The sequence below is a fragment of the Pelobates fuscus genome, chromosome 7, assembly GCF_036172605.1.
Source record: "Pelobates fuscus isolate aPelFus1 chromosome 7, aPelFus1.pri, whole genome shotgun sequence".
Classification (NCBI taxonomy): domain Eukaryota; kingdom Metazoa; phylum Chordata; class Amphibia; order Anura; family Pelobatidae; genus Pelobates; species Pelobates fuscus.
Window position 1 is genome coordinate 203,609,012 of NC_086323.1, and position 17,500 is coordinate 203,626,511.

At 43.5% G+C, this 17,500-nt stretch overlaps 1 protein-coding gene across 1 annotated transcript in view; it reads left to right on the top strand.

Annotated features, from left to right (window-relative positions):
* Positions 1–17,500, top strand: part of LOC134568478 (oocyte zinc finger protein XlCOF6.1-like) — a 377,963-nt gene that overhangs the window by 299,398 nt on the left and 61,065 nt on the right. The gene's annotated exons all lie outside the window — the stretch shown is intronic.

Consider the following 17,500-nt stretch of genomic DNA (forward strand, 5'->3'; position numbering starts at 1 on the left):
AGGCGGGGCTCTGGTGTAAATAGCCCTAGCCGGACACCGGTGTCTTGTCTAGACTAGCGTTCTAGGGTGTACATTTTGTTCGCTAGGTCGGAGGGACCGGGAGACTAAGCGGCGTCTGTGTAAATTCGGTTCGCTAGCTCTCAATCTATCTGGGCTAAGTGGGAAGGCGTGTAAATTTGGAACCCACTAGACTTTTGATAGTGCGACTAAGAGGCGTCTGTGTAAATTCGGTCCTCTAGCTCGCTATATATGTGGTGATTGGGCAGTGTGGCTAACCAAAACGTATGTAGATTGTTTTTAGGTAGTCCATTCAAGGTACTGGCCAATAGTTTAGTTGGGAATTGTAAATGTGTTAACGATTGTTTAGTAAAGTGTATATCTTGTTAGATAGCGCGAGCTCAGCCGTCTAGCGAGAGTGTTAATAGTGTGTTGCTGTATTATAGTGCACGGTACCATAACCCTGTATATTTACTGACACTGTATATAAGTACTAATCATTGTCGTCAATTGCATGTTTAACACCATAACCACTAATAATTGTATTGTGACCTTAACTTGTGCTTTGACCTATGCTAACCGTACTGTAACCGCTATTTGTAAAAGACGATGTTACTTGGGTGTGTTATAGACGGGTAATTCGTATATAGAGAATTATAGCGTGGGTGACTGTATAGTTACGCCAAAGGGCATAATATTGATTATATAGTGACTGGTGTAACAGCTGTGTGTGTACGGGAATTCCCTGAGTGTTTATTGTTATTGTGTACGTTTCACTTGGTAACCGTACCACGTGGTGCTGTTGCCAGAGGAAACGGGTGTGACTGTTGAATAGTACGCGTGTATAGTATTCGTTGTCGACGACGTTCCATTGTTAAGTATGGGTGCGTCGCAGTCAACGATTCCGGATCCCTTAGGTTGTATGGTGAAGAATTTTAAAAAGGGATTCAAAACTTGTGATTTTGGGGTTAAAATGTCTCCTGTACGTTTGGTCACTTTGTGTACTAGGGAGTGGCCTACTTTGGTTGCGGCATGGCCGCCACGTGGCAGTTTGGATCCAACTCTGGTACAGCGCTTACACGTGGCTGTATCAGGTAGGCCTGAACTTTACGGCCAGTTTCCTTATATTGATTGTTGGAGACAGGCCGTAAATGACTCGCCAAAATGGCTCCAGACATGCCACGAGGAGCAGTGTCGCCTCATGGTAGCTAGGACTTGTTTGTTCACTAGGACTGGTGTTAGGCCCATTTTGGACACGCCCCCTGAGTCCGAGATCCCTTTGCCGCCCCCTTACTTTCCGTTAAGAGGAAGTGACGCAAATGCAGGAAGACCTGCAACCCTCCCCTCATTACCCCCATCCACTTCCGCTTCCTCCTCCAGTACAGACTCCACCCCTCCTCGTACTAAATCTCCCCTTCCGGAATCAGAACCAACCCCCATTAAAAACGAATATCCTGATTTGGCGCCACTTCAGACTTCCGGTCAAGCTTCATCTAGCTCGACTCGAAGTGTTTTATTTACAACTTTTTCCCAAAACCAGGCTCCCACATCCCCATACCCTATTTCTCCCCGACTGGAACCCATGACTGACGCCCCTCCACGTAGCCCCATACAGACCCGACAGTTGACCGGTGCCCAACAATTAAAGCACTATCAGATGCCTCTTCGTCTGAATCCCGGGTCAGCCTATATCGATGCCGCAGGTCAAATGGCACACGCTGACCCTGTCTTCGTATATGTCCCATTCACTACAACCGATCTTTTAAACTGGAAGACCCACAATTCCTCGTATACCGAGAAACCACAAGCTATGACTGATCTGTTCACCTCAATAGTACAGACACATAACCCGACATGGGCTGATTGCCAGCAGTTATTAATGACTTTATTCAACAATGAGGAAAGGACAAGAATTAATCAAGCGGCCATTAAAGCACTAGAGGATAAAGCCCGTACTTTAAACCAAGCCAATCCATCAGCATGGGCCGCAACACATTATCCCAACACCGATCCCGATTGGAATGTAAATGGTGCTGATATGGTTCAACTCAGAGCCTATAGAGACGCTATAATTGCTGGCATGAAAGCCGGAGGAAAGAAAGCCATTAATATGTCGAAGACAGTTGAGGTGATTCAGAAAAGCGATGAAGCGCCCAGTGTCTTTTATGACCGGTTATTGGAGGCATACCGCTTGTATACCCCCTTTAATCCGGAAGACGCAGACAATTCCCGAATGGTTAACTCCGCCTTTGTCAGCCAAGCTTACGGAGATATTAAGCGCAAGCTACAAAAGTTAGAAGGGTTGGCAGGTATGTCAATCACCCAACTAATGGAGGTAGCAAATAAGGTTTATATGAATAGGGAAACAGAAAGCAAGAAAGAGGAAGAGCGCAAGATGCGTAGAAAGGCTGATATGCTAGCGGTAGCGATCGCAGGCGTAGATAGACGGGGCCCAGATAGAGGCGATAGTAAGTGGAATGAGGAACCTCTAAGTAGAAATCAGTGCGCTTACTGTAAGGAAGAAGGGCATTGGAGAAATGAGTGTCCGCGAAGAGAACAGTCTGAGAGAGACAGACCTAGGACAGGTTATGTAAACTTTAGAGGCAGGGCGAGAGGTAGAGGAGGCCCCGGAGGGAGTAATGGAAATAGAGGGAGTAATGGGAACAGAGGAAGTGTTAGGGAAGATAGATATTTTCCAGCAGCGCAAAGGTCCCGCGATAGAGAAGGTAGGGACTTTGTAGGATTGGCTGACACGGTCATGGAGGACTATTGATACCGACCGGGCTCCATCCCCCTTGGTCGAGCGGAGCCTATGGTCGATGTATCAATAGGGGGAAAAAGGAGTGCGTTCATGATCGACACTGGTGCTGAACATTCAGTGGTGACTAATCTAGTTGCTCCTCCATATGGAAGGACTATTACTGTGATAGGAGCAACTGGAAGAAGTGCTGAAAAACCGGTTCTTAAAAGTCGACTCTGTACATTGGGAGGCCACGTAGTAAAACATCAATTCCTTTATATGCCTGAATGTCCAGTCCAATTGCTGGGACGTGATATGCTATCCAAATTACAAGCGCAGATTACGTTCCTACCAAATGGAACAACATCCTTAAAGTTTAATGGACCTTCAGGTATTATGACTTTATCCGTACCAAAGGAAGAAGAGTGGCGACTTTATACAGTGTTGACTAGCCAAAACCCTAGGAGTGATGAGACATTATTTAACATACCAGGAGTTTGGGCAGAGAACAACCCACCAGGACTGGCCCGCAATATTCCACCTATAAAAATTGAACTGAAACTTGGGGTTTATCCAGTGAGCCTAAGACAATACCACATTCCGCAGAAGGCCAAGAAGAACATTCAATCCTATCTGGATAAATTCATACGGTATGGTATCCTAAAATTCTGTACTTCCCCCTGGAACACCCCATTGCTGCCTGTTCAAAAGCCCGGTAAAGATGAGTATCGACCTGTGCAGGACTTGAGAGCAGTCAATGATGCGGTTGTTAGTATACATCCAGTCGTGCCCAATCCATATAACCTGCTTGCTTTAATTCCCGGGCGGGGCTACTTACTTCACAGTCTTAGATCTCAAAGATGCCTTCTTTTGCCTCCGAATTGCCGCAGAAAGTCAATGTATTTTCGCCTTCCAATGGGAGAACGCTGTAACGGGCTCAAAACGCCAAATGACCTGGACAAGACTGCCCCAAGGGTTTAAAAATTCACCTACCCTATTTGGTTCAGCTCTAAGCCAAGATCTATTGGATTTCGAGTCTATCCCAGGAGAGTGTGTATTGTTGCAATATGTAGATGACTTGTTGATAGCAGCAGTTACAAAAGAAAAATGTCAGCAAGCAACGCACGATCTACTACACATTCTCTGGAAGGCAGGATACAAGGTGTCTAGAAAGAAGGCTCAGTTGTGTTTGCCAACTGTCAAATATCTGGGATTCCATATCTCTGAAGGTCAAAGAATTATGGGGCCAGAGAGAAAAGAAGCTGTCTGCCAAATACCGATACCCAAGAATAGAAGACAAGTGCGAGAATTCTTGGGGGCAGCAGGCTTCTGTAGGATATGGATTCCCAGCTACGCGATACTGGCAAAACCTCTGTATGCAGCTATCAAAGGTACAGAGCACGACCCCTTCTTATGGACTCAAGAACAACAAACGGCATTTGAAGATGTGAAGAAGGCTTTGATGAGTGCCCCAGCATTAGGTCTACCTGATCACACACGACCATTCTACCTGTATGTACATGAGCAAAGAAGAATGGCTGTGGGAGTATTGACACAGTACTTGGGATCATGGCAAAGACCTGTTGCCTACATGTCTAAGCAATTGGATGCAGTGGCCAGCGGACTTCCACCTTGTCTAAGAGCCGTAGCTGCAGCCGCCCTGCTAGTAGCTGAAGCCGATAAACTCACTCTGGGTCAAGAACTTTATGTACGAGTCCCACATGCAGTACAGACATTGTTGGATTACAAAGGAAATCATTGGTTTAGTAACAGCCGTATGACCAAGTATCAAGCAATGTTGTGTGAAAACCCAAGAGTGCATTTAGAGACTGTAAATACCTTAAATCCAGCTACCCTTTTGCCACAACCTACTGAAAGTCAACATGATTGTTTGGAAGTAATGGATGAAGTATTTTCAAGTAGACCAGATCTTCGTGATTTTCCCATCCAGAACCCCGATGTTCAATATTACACCGACGGCAGTAGTTATGTGAAAGAAGGGATCCGCTATGCAGGATATGCAGTAACAACAATAGACAAGGTGATAGAAGCTCGGCCACTGGCGAAAGGAACATCAGCACAAAAGGCAGAATTAATAGCACTAACACGAGCGTTACAATTGGCTGAAGGTTTAAGAGTGAATATCTATACGGACTCTAAGTATGCGTTTTTAACCACTCATGCCCACGGAGCTTTGTATAAAGAAAGAGGACTACTGAATTCAGAAGGCAAAGAAATCAAGTATGCAGCTGAAATCCTACAACTATTGAAAGCAGTGTGGGAGCCGAAAGAAGTCGGTATCATACATTGTCGAGCGCATCTGAGAGGAGATGGTGATGTAACCAAGGGAAATCGGATGGCAGACAGTACAGCTAAGCGTGCCGCTGAATCAGGAAGACAGGAATATGTGGGGCATATAGCTGCTCTTATACCAACTCCACTGTCTCAATGGACTCCAGTTTATACAGCTCAAGAAGAGGAGTGGTTAAAGACTGAACCGGGAAAGTATTTGGAGAACAAGTGGTATCAGCTAGAAGATGGAAGAATAGTCATACCAGCATCACTAGCGGTAGAAATTGTCCAAAATTATCACAACGGGACACATTCTGGGAGAGACAGTACAGAAGAATCTCTCAGGAAACATTTCTACATACCAAGATTGTCCAACTTGACTCAGGCCATTGTACGCAGATGTGTAACGTGTGCTAAAAATAATGCAAGACAAGGACCAGTAAAGCCACCAGGAGTCCAGTTTATGGGGGGACTCCCCATGTCCGATTTACAAATAGACTTTACAGTGATGCCTAAATCGGGTGGACATCGTTACCTGTTGGTAATTGTGTGCACCTATTCAGGCTGGGTAGAAGCATGTCCTACTCGTACAGAGAAAGCAGGAGAAGTTGTGAGATTCCTGCTACGAGAAATAATACCCCGATATGGACTACCCTGTTCTATAGGATCGGACAATGGTCCAGCTTTTGTTCATCAGTGCCTACAACAACTGACTCATATGCTTGGTATAAAGTGGAGGCTTCATACTGCATATAGACCCCAGAGTTCTGGTAAGGTAGAGAGAATGAATAGAACTATTAAGAACCAGTTGGCTAAAATGTGTCAGGAAACCCAACTTAAGTGGAACGTTCTCTTACCCATAGCTTTATTGCGAATCCGCAGTACCCCTACCAGAAGGATGGGCCTCTCTCCTTTTGAAATCATGTATGGGCGACCACCTCCCGTACTTGGTAACTTAAGGGGGGATTTGAGTCAGTTGGGAGAAGGAATTACCCGGCAGCAGGTTGTAGAGTTGGGTAAGACCATGGAGGAGGTACAGAAATGGGTACAAGATAGATTACCTGTGAATATTTATCCCCCTGTACATAGTTATCATCCAGGAGATCAAGTATGGATTAAAGAGTGGAATAATGTACCGTTAGGGCCCAAGTGGAGAGGTCCTTATGTTGTTCTTTTGTCTACCCCTACAGCAATAAAAGTAGCCGAAGTGACTCCGTGGATACATCACTCCAGGGTTAAACCAGCAGCAGTCGATTCTTGGCAAGTTACAGCAGATCCAGAGAATCCCTGCAAGATCCGGTTAAGACGCACTACTCGGAGTAACGAGGAATTATTGTGGATTACAAATTTTATTATTTTTGGGATTTGGTGCGTGAGTGAGAAGGCCATAATAAAGCCTGTCCGCCCACCGACGTATAGTTTATAAGCCAGGGAAAGTCTCGAAGGGACTCCTGTGAAGACGAGCAGAACTCCATTCCCTGCAGCCCTCACATCCTGGAAGCTGAGGTGCCATCGCACGGACGAAGACTGAGGATGACGGCGAAAGATGTGCTTTTGATTGTGTTTATTTATGTGTGTTTTTATATTCAGGAAGGTAGAGGTACCGACACTCCTAGCTGTGAGGTATGCATTAAGACTATGAGAACAGGTAACCATATTTCCCAAACCCTAATTTGGCATTCACAATACGAGTGTAAAGGAGAGGTATCAAGATGTAGATACCTAAATATAGACTATAGTGTGTGCCATTTAGGAGTAGGAGAACCTAAGTGCTTCAGTCCAGAGTATCAACCTCGTACAATTTGGTTGACTCTCAGGAATGGAGATCCTCAGGGGACCCTAATTAATAAGACGGTGTTAGAATCCGTACATTCTTCGGGTGTTCTGCTATTTGATGCGTGTAAAGCGATATCGAGTGGTAGAAAGCCGTGGAATGTATGTGGGGATCTTAGATGGGAGAGGACGTATGGGTCTAATGATAAATATATTTGTCCCAGTAGTAAAAATAAATATGTGAGTCCTAGATGCCCAAATAAAGACTATAACTTTTGCCCATATTGGTCTTGTGTGGGGTGGGCGACTTGGGGACAGACAGTAGACAAAGACATGATAGTGACTAAGTTGCCGACTAGCCCATATTGTAAGTCTATGGAATGCAACCCAGTCCATATACTTATTAATAACCCCGACAAGTTCTTAGACAAGTATGGAAATTTATTTGGGTTTCAAATATACGGGACGGGTTTAGATCCTGGGACAATACTGTTTATAGGGATAGAGACTGATACGGTATCCTCCCAAACTCATCAAGTATATCATTCCTTTTACGAAGAGATGAGTATAGATAATAAGATCCCCCATAATGCTAAAAACCTGTTCATAGATTTAGCCGAGAGTATTGCCGGTAGTCTTAATGTTACCAACTGCTATGTGTGTGGAGGTACTAACATGGGAGACCAATGGCCTTGGGAAGCAAAGGAGGTAATGTCCGGTTCTGAGGCAGTTGACCAATTAATATCTACACAAGCCGATTATCATATGAGTGTTAGAGGTAAATCTGAGTGGAGATTAAAGACCTCCATCATAGGTTATGTTTGCATAGCAAGGAAAGGAATAATGTATAATACTACAGTAGGAGAATTAACTTGTCTAGGGCAAAAAGCTTATGATGATGATACAAAGAATACAACTTGGTGGTCGGCTTCAAATGTCTCAGAACCATCTAACCCGTTTGCTAGATACGCCAATTTAAAGGATGTGTGGTTTGATCTATCCATCACATCTACCTGGAGAGCCCCAGCAAATTTGTACTGGATCTGTGGTAAGAAAGCCTATTCGGCATTGCCACAGGACTGGGAAGGGGCATGTGTGTTGGGTATGCTCAAACCATCCTTCTTCTTGTTGCCTATTGAAACAGGTGAGACTTTAGGTGTTAAAGTGTATGATGTGAATCATAGGAAGAAAAGGGGACCCATAGAGATAGGCGCCTGGGAAGATAATGAATGGCCTCCCCAGCGTATCATAGATTATTATGGGCCAGCCACGTGGGCAGAAGATGGTACCTTTGGTTATAGAACCCCTATTTATATGCTCAACCGTATTATAAGATTACAGGCGGTGGTTGAGATTATTACTAACGAAACATCACAAGCGCTCAATCTTCTAGCGAAGCATAATACCAGGATGAGGACAGCAGTCTACCAAAATAGATTAGCCTTGGATTACCTTTTGGCAGTAGAGGGAGGTGTATGTGGGAAGTTTAACCTAAGCAATTGCTGTCTTCAAATAGATGACGAAGGGCAAGCAATAGCTGAGCTTACTAGCCATATGGTTAAACTAGCGCATGTGCCTACTCAGGTATGGAAAGGGTATAATCCAAGTAGTTGGTTTGGTAGCTGGTATGAGTGGTTTGGAGGGCTTAAGGCAGTGGTAGGTGGAGTCCTACTGATTTTAATGTTGTGTCTACTCCTGCCGTGTCTTATACCCTTAGTAGTTAGGTCTGTGCAAAGCCTGATAGAAAATATAGCAGAGAGGAAGGCTGCCTTTTGTGCTGATGTTCCTTTCGCCAGTGGCCGAGCTTCTATCACCTTGTCTATTGTTGTTACTGCATATCCTGCATAGCGGATCCCTTCTTTCACATAACTACTGCCGTCGGTGTAATATTGAACATCGGGGTTCTGGATGGGAAAATCACGAAGATCTGGTCTACTTGAAAATACTTCATCCATTACTTCCAAACAATCATGTTGACTTTCAGTAGGTTGTGGCAAAAGGAGAACAAGTGGTATCAGCTAGAAGATGGAAGAATAGTCATACCAGCATCACTAGCGGTAGAAATTGTCCAAAATTATCACAACGGGACACATTCTGGGAGAGACAGTACAGAAGAATCTCTCAGGAAACATTTCTACATACCAAGATTGTCCAACTTGACTCAGGCCATTGTACGCAGATGTGTAACGTGTGCTAAAAATAATGCAAGACAAGGACCAGTAAAGCCACCAGGAGTCCAGTTTATGGGGGGACTCCCCATGTCCGATTTACAAATAGACTTTACAGTGATGCCTAAATCGGGTGGACATCGTTACCTGTTGGTAATTGTGTGCACCTATTCAGGCTGGGTAGAAGCATGTCCTACTCGTACAGAGAAAGCAGGAGAAGTTGTGAGATTCCTGCTACGAGAAATAATACCCCGATATGGACTACCCTGTTCTATAGGATCGGACAATGGTCCAGCTTTTGTTCATCAGTGCCTACAACAACTGACTCATATGCTTGGTATAAAGTGGAGGCTTCATACTGCATATAGACCCCAGAGTTCTGGTAAGGTAGAGAGAATGAATAGAACTATTAAGAACCAGTTGGCTAAAATGTGTCAGGAAACCCAACTTAAGTGGAACGTTCTCTTACCCATAGCTTTATTGCGAATCCGCAGTACCCCTACCAGAAGGATGGGCCTCTCTCCTTTTGAAATCATGTATGGGCGACCACCTCCCGTACTTGGTAACTTAAGGGGGGATTTGAGTCAGTTGGGAGAAGGAATTACCCGGCAGCAGGTTGTAGAGTTGGGTAAGACCATGGAGGAGGTACAGAAATGGGTACAAGATAGATTACCTGTGAATATTTATCCCCCTGTACATAGTTATCATCCAGGAGATCAAGTATGGATTAAAGAGTGGAATAATGTACCGTTAGGGCCCAAGTGGAGAGGTCCTTATGTTGTTCTTTTGTCTACCCCTACAGCAATAAAAGTAGCCGAAGTGACTCCGTGGATACATCACTCCAGGGTTAAACCAGCAGCAGTCGATTCTTGGCAAGTTACAGCAGATCCAGAGAATCCCTGCAAGATCCGGTTAAGACGCACTACTCGGAGTAACGAGGAATTATTGTGGATTACAAATTTTATTATTTTTGGGATTTGGTGCGTGAGTGAGAAGGCCATAATAAAGCCTGTCCGCCCACCGACGTATAGTTTATAAGCCAGGGAAAGTCTCGAAGGGACTCCTGTGAAGACGAGCAGAACTCCATTCCCTGCAGCCCTCACATCCTGGAAGCTGAGGTGCCATCGCACGGACGAAGACTGAGGATGACGGCGAAAGATGTGCTTTTGATTGTGTTTATTTATGTGTGTTTTTATATTCAGGAAGGTAGAGGTACCGACACTCCTAGCTGTGAGGTATGCATTAAGACTATGAGAACAGGTAACCATATTTCCCAAACCCTAATTTGGCATTCACAATACGAGTGTAAAGGAGAGGTATCAAGATGTAGATACCTAAATATAGACTATAGTGTGTGCCATTTAGGAGTAGGAGAACCTAAGTGCTTCAGTCCAGAGTATCAACCTCGTACAATTTGGTTGACTCTCAGGAATGGAGATCCTCAGGGGACCCTAATTAATAAGACGGTGTTAGAATCCGTACATTCTTCGGGTGTTCTGCTATTTGATGCGTGTAAAGCGATATCGAGTGGTAGAAAGCCGTGGAATGTATGTGGGGATCTTAGATGGGAGAGGACGTATGGGTCTAATGATAAATATATTTGTCCCAGTAGTAAAAATAAATATGTGAGTCCTAGATGCCCAAATAAAGACTATAACTTTTGCCCATATTGGTCTTGTGTGGGGTGGGCGACTTGGGGACAGACAGTAGACAAAGACATGATAGTGACTAAGTTGCCGACTAGCCCATATTGTAAGTCTATGGAATGCAACCCAGTCCATATACTTATTAATAACCCCGACAAGTTCTTAGACAAGTATGGAAATTTATTTGGGTTTCAAATATACGGGACGGGTTTAGATCCTGGGACAATACTGTTTATAGGGATAGAGACTGATACGGTATCCTCCCAAACTCATCAAGTATATCATTCCTTTTACGAAGAGATGAGTATAGATAATAAGATCCCCCATAATGCTAAAAACCTGTTCATAGATTTAGCCGAGAGTATTGCCGGTAGTCTTAATGTTACCAACTGCTATGTGTGTGGAGGTACTAACATGGGAGACCAATGGCCTTGGGAAGCAAAGGAGGTAATGTCCGGTTCTGAGGCAGTTGACCAATTAATATCTACACAAGCCGATTATCATATGAGTGTTAGAGGTAAATCTGAGTGGAGATTAAAGACCTCCATCATAGGTTATGTTTGCATAGCAAGGAAAGGAATAATGTATAATACTACAGTAGGAGAATTAACTTGTCTAGGGCAAAAAGCTTATGATGATGATACAAAGAATACAACTTGGTGGTCGGCTTCAAATGTCTCAGAACCATCTAACCCGTTTGCTAGATACGCCAATTTAAAGGATGTGTGGTTTGATCTATCCATCACATCTACCTGGAGAGCCCCAGCAAATTTGTACTGGATCTGTGGTAAGAAAGCCTATTCGGCGTTGCCACAGGACTGGGAAGGGGCATGTGTGTTGGGTATGCTCAAACCATCCTTCTTCTTGTTGCCTATTGAAACAGGTGAGACTTTAGGTGTTAAAGTGTATGATGTGAATCATAGGAAGAAAAGGGGACCCATAGAGATAGGCGCCTGGGAAGATAATGAATGGCCTCCCCAGCGTATCATAGATTATTATGGGCCAGCCACGTGGGCAGAAGATGGTACCTTTGGTTATAGAACCCCTATTTATATGCTCAACCGTATTATAAGATTACAGGCGGTGGTTGAGATTATTACTAACGAAACATCACAAGCGCTCAATCTTCTAGCGAAGCATAATACCAGGATGAGGACAGCAGTCTACCAAAATAGATTAGCCTTGGATTACCTTTTGGCAGTAGAGGGAGGTGTATGTGGGAAGTTTAACCTAAGCAATTGCTGTCTTCAAATAGATGACGAAGGGCAAGCAATAGCTGAGCTTACTAGCCATATGGTTAAACTAGCGCATGTGCCTACTCAGGTATGGAAAGGGTATAATCCAAGTAGTTGGTTTGGTAGCTGGTATGAGTGGTTTGGAGGGCTTAAGGCAGTGGTAGGTGGAGTCCTACTGATTTTAATGTTGTGTCTACTCCTGCCGTGTCTTATACCCTTAGTAGTTAGGTCTGTGCAAAGCCTGATAGAAAATATAGCAGAGAGGAAGGCTGCTGCACAGATAATGGCAATATATAAATATACGGCTCTAGATCAGGGAGAACCAATGCAGGAAGATGAATGTTGAAGATTCACATCATAAGATAAGTCTGGTCTGGTTCAAGGTAACTTGCGGTGTATGCAAACTTAGGTTAAGTGATGCCTCAAGTAATTGTAAAATATCAAGAGGCATCAAAGGGGGGAATGTGGTGGAATCTCGGTAAAAAAATAAATTTAGTAGGCCGAGATTACCACGTGGCATGTGTACGTGCATATGCTGACGTATCGATCAGTTGGTTGCACGAGGCAAGATACGATCAGTAGTGTACGGAGCATGTGCAAGAATACAGGATGTAGTATTCCCCTCCTCCATTGTGCTGGACAAGCCATGCGGTCAAACAGGAAGTTAATTCTTATTTGTGTTGATTGGTTAAGAGAATGTGCGGGTGGAGCTTAATATGGGAGGAGTTATATGCCTATATAAGGAGCCTGCACTATTGTCCGGGGCTCAGAATTTGCTGTATTTTGGTGACGCTAGTCCCTCTGAGTCCCGATCGGTGATCCAATAAAGAATCTCTTCCTTCCTGAAGAAACCTGTGTCCATCTCTCTGTGCTTGGCTTCCGTCAGTTTCTCCGGTATCAAGAGCATTTACATGCCGTCTCAGAGCCAGGAACGGATTTATAAAAAAACAAAAATAAAAAGTAGGTTTTAAAAATCCCCAGTCAACCACACATGATGGATGAAATAATTGCTTCTTTAAAAGCTATATGCTTCCACAGTTATGTATATAAATACTGATTAGGGCACAGAGTAGAAATAAGAATACAGTTTCAAATATTATATATGGGGATTCAGTTCCACCACATCTTCTACAATTCTGAAAGAGGCCAATTTTAATAATAATAATAATAATAATAATAATAATAATAATAATAATAATATGTCGTAAGAGCATTGTGTATATATATAATGCAAAATTAATTTGATATTGCTAAGCTTGCAATATTCTAAACAGACATTAAAATGTAAGAAAAAAGATAAATAATAATGCATAAAGAATAATGCATAACAAAAATGCAGTGTCAATTAAAGTGATAATACTCTGATATAGTAAATCACATTACTGTCCAAAGCCCCCTCACATCTATTTTATAGAATCTATACTTTTCTGTGGTCACCTCCAAAGGGGCCTCTGAAACTGGGGGGCTGAGAGGGGTGCTCATCCTAAAAGGAATCAGATTTCACACTTAAATAAAATAAAATATAATTATAATAATAGAGGTATTATGGGAACATCCAGAACATGCATTTTTGTATATAATCTTAATTTGCAGATATTTTATGCCTTAAAGACATATATAGGATATTTCATTAAATATGCAGGCATCTTTGAAAATTAAGCAATGTCAAAATAAATAATAATAATAATAATAATAATAAAAAAAAAATATATATATATATATATATAAATATATTTTTTTTTACCACAATATCCCCAACTGCATTTTGCTTTGTGGTAACAAATTGAAAGCCTGGCATTGTAATACGTGTATGGACATGCTTATAACAAAGCATGGTCCCTCTCCTCATATAGTTGGTCATTAACAGACACTTTGATGCAATGTGTCAACCAACGCTTTTCTGGGGTCACTGGATCACAAAAGCATACCCTCTCTCTCAGTCATGATGCAGAGTTTATGCTTGCAAGGATATCCAGACCTTATCCAGTTACTGCAAAGGAAACCTAAAACTGGGCAACCACATTTGGGTTACTTTGGGATTTCAGTGCGCCAACCACCCCCAAAGTAGTGGGGTTGTGGTCTAGGAAAATGCTGAGGTTAAATGATTATTAACCAAGTTACTAGTTGCTTGCCCCACACAGTGGTATCTATCTATTTATATGGTACAGATGAGCATCCACAACATACCTGATGATACAAATGGTTAGACACCATATGAAATGTTGCATGTTTTTCACTGACAATTATATTTCTGCACCAGGGAGAGCTTAGAACCATTGGTTCTATTAGAGAAATTTAGGGATTTTTTTTTCCAGCCCACCTCACCATGCACTGTAGCGGAGTAGTAGTATTATCCACGGTATCTCCGCTGGTAGACAGGATGAAGCAGGTAAAATGTAGGTAAAATACAGGTAGCGTCGTTAAAATCCTTTTCTCCCAAAAACTAGACGACACATAGCTTGGATGTTAAAACACTGGCCTCTCACCAGGCTGAGTCACACCCTTTTATTATTCCAGCTTCCTTTAAGCACAGACCTCCGCAGGGGGGGGTCTGCATTCCACACAATACACTTCCCTTAGTCCCAGGCAGGAGGGGGTTGGGTTACAGATAGCCATCTCCTGCCTTAGGAAATACCAAGCAGTACACAGGGATACACTTTACATCATATTACATTCATGGGGGGTTACACTTTAAGTGACTGGTTTGGCCACAGATAGGAATAGCAATGCAGTAATAGCAAGATATATACAAGGACATTTTGTAAGTGGCTAGGTTTGCCACATGCACCACCACCTATTTCCTACTGTTGGCCAGCTTGTCCTGGAGAGGGTGACTCCGAGAACTTTTACTACAGAGAAGGTCATTTTGTGTTCGTTTATCTATTTTGGTCCACTGTTCACTGATCTCTCAAGTCTCAGTCTGGTGTTCAAACAGTTTTTCTTACGATACGTCGTGAGTTTATATCCACAACTGCATATTGCTTTCTGGTAACAAAATGAAAGCCTGGCATTGTAATACGTGTATGGACATGCTCATAACAAAGCATGGTCCCTCTCCTCATATAGTTGGTCATTAAACAGACATTTTAATGCAATGTGTCTGTGGCGAAACCAACCTCGCCACTGGGTCCTGGAGAAGCCTGTTTGCCCGCCTCCTACCTGCTGACTATGGCCCCTGGGTTATTTGGGGCATATTGTATTTTATTGTGCGACTGCTGGCCCTTTAAGCACAGTGAATGGTATTTTATTGTACTGCTGCTGGCCCTTTAAGAACTGTCTGGGGACATATTGAGACTTTGGGTAACAATACCCTTTAAGACTATGGCCCCTGAAAACGTATGGACTTTTATTGGGTGTGTATGGCCCTTTAAGAACCGTCTGGGGACATCTTGTAACTTTGGTGAACAATGTCCCTTTAAGACTGTAAAATAACTTGCCCCTGGCTCTCTCCCACTTGGTTCAGTAAATAGGGCTTACTGAACCAAGTACCACACAGGCGGACCACCCAGAAGTTAAAGTGTGCAGGCAATTTACCTCCCAGACTGTGAGGTTACTGCAGGTTAATTGCACGTGGCGGCGGCCATCTTGGTTCATTCGAATGCGGTCAGCGGTGTATGCTAAAGATTCTGTGGAACTGAAATCGGCTACACATTTACCGAACACCGCTGACCCTTACCTTCTCCTACACTTCGTTTTTCAGCTCCAGAGACTAAGTCCCGTTCGAAATGGGACTTAGTCATTTTTCCGCATGAAATTGACCGACCGCACAGCCCAAATCTATGGAACTGTTTTGGGCAGGAAATTGTGCTTGCGGTCGGTCATAAAGGGACCTCCAGCTAACTTTTGATCCACTGGGGGGATTTGGCTGATTTTTGGAAAGGTTTATGTTTAAAGTGTGCTGATTCTAAATATGTAGTTTTTAGGAAGATGTATGGATGTATGGATTTAAAGTTATAGCACATGTATAAAAACTGTAGTTTTCCTGGCTGTATAATTATGTTAACTGGTTATCTGAGGGGAGGGGATGGGTGGGTTGTACCATCTATCTGACTGGTTATTTTATGCCTCCCCCTGGGTGTGGCCTGTATGTGTACAATTGAAATAAAAGCCAGGCTGGATGAGCCAGTCCAGAGTTCCTGTTTAACCCTCAAAGTGAAGTGTCGTCTCATTATTGGGGGAGGATTTATTGCATGCTGTTCCAGTTTGACTGCTAGGAGTGCAAACCTATTCGTATGGTTCCTATTCAACTGTCTACAGCATTCAGAGGCTTGAGAGGATTAATATGCTTCTCTGATTCGGTGATTGTGGTGTCTGCCAGAGTGCTTGGAGTCCTCAGGAAACGCTAGGAACATCCTTTAACGGAGGTACCCAGTCCGGGTGCCAGGCGATCCGTTACAGTGTCTACCAACGCTTTTCTGTGGTCACTGGATCACAATAGCACCCTCTCTCTCAGTCATATTTATAATAATGTTTTACTTCTCTATATCCTGTTTTTAGGTGTCTGTTTTATGCTATATTTCTTAATATATTTTTAATTTATATTTTTGGTTATTATTCCTAGTTTTGCCTTGCTCCAGTAGGAAATCATAACAGCAGTTGCACTTTGGAACAATAGATCAAAGTACAGTGAGAATCCCATTTAAGTTTTAAGAGTCATAATAAAAGTGGTACTATAAACCTGTGTGAGATCATCTGTTGGTCCCTTGATTGGGGGTAAAACACGTGAAGTAAGAAAATGGTTAATTTTGAAACGCTGCGATGGTTTGCACAACATGGATAGCAGCCTTCAGAATAAAGCGAAAATGCTGCCCCCCCCCTCCCCCCAGTGACATGTAAACCTTTTACTTTCATTTCTGTATAATCAGTAAGATTGCTTCAATCTAATTTTTCAATTTTTGCCAGCCTCCTACCAAAAGACTACGGGCCAGGTCAGCGACTGTAAAGACCCATATTTTATTCCCCCTGGTTCTGGACTTTACAGTAACTGACAAACACACATACTCTTTTACAGACACACATACACACTCATTGACAAGAACAGATACATTCTCACTGACAAACACATACACTTACTGACAAGCACACATTCACTCTCACTGACAAACACATACAAACTCCCTAACAGACACACATGCAATTTTTTTTTTTTAACATTTTACTCCACCCAGCCTCCCTACCTTTAGGAGTGATGGCATGGAGTCCCTGTGGTCCAGTGGGGCTGCTGTCACGAAGTCCATGTGGTCCAGTGGGGCTGCTGGGTGGCTGGAGAGCAGTCACTGGGGTCCAGTGGGGCTGCTGAGCAGCTGAAGAGCAGTCCCTGGGGGTCCAGTGGGGTTGCTGAGAGGCTGGCATGCGGGCAGCGAGAGCTCTGATTTCCCTGCTCAGCTCCCTCGCGCGCTTCCTAGTGATGCCAGAGTGACGTCATATTCTGGCTCCGGCATCACTGCTGTGCACACGAGAGAGCTGAGCAGAGAGATCAGAGCTCCCTGCTTCCTCTCCGCCCGTGGCCATTCCCCCCCGCCATTCCCCCCCGCCCGCGGCCATTCTCCGCCCGCTGATGTAGAGATTTGAAATAAAGCTTTAGGATCTTAAATTGTGTCCTATATCTTATGGGAAGCCAATGTAGGGACTGACAGAGGGAATATGTAT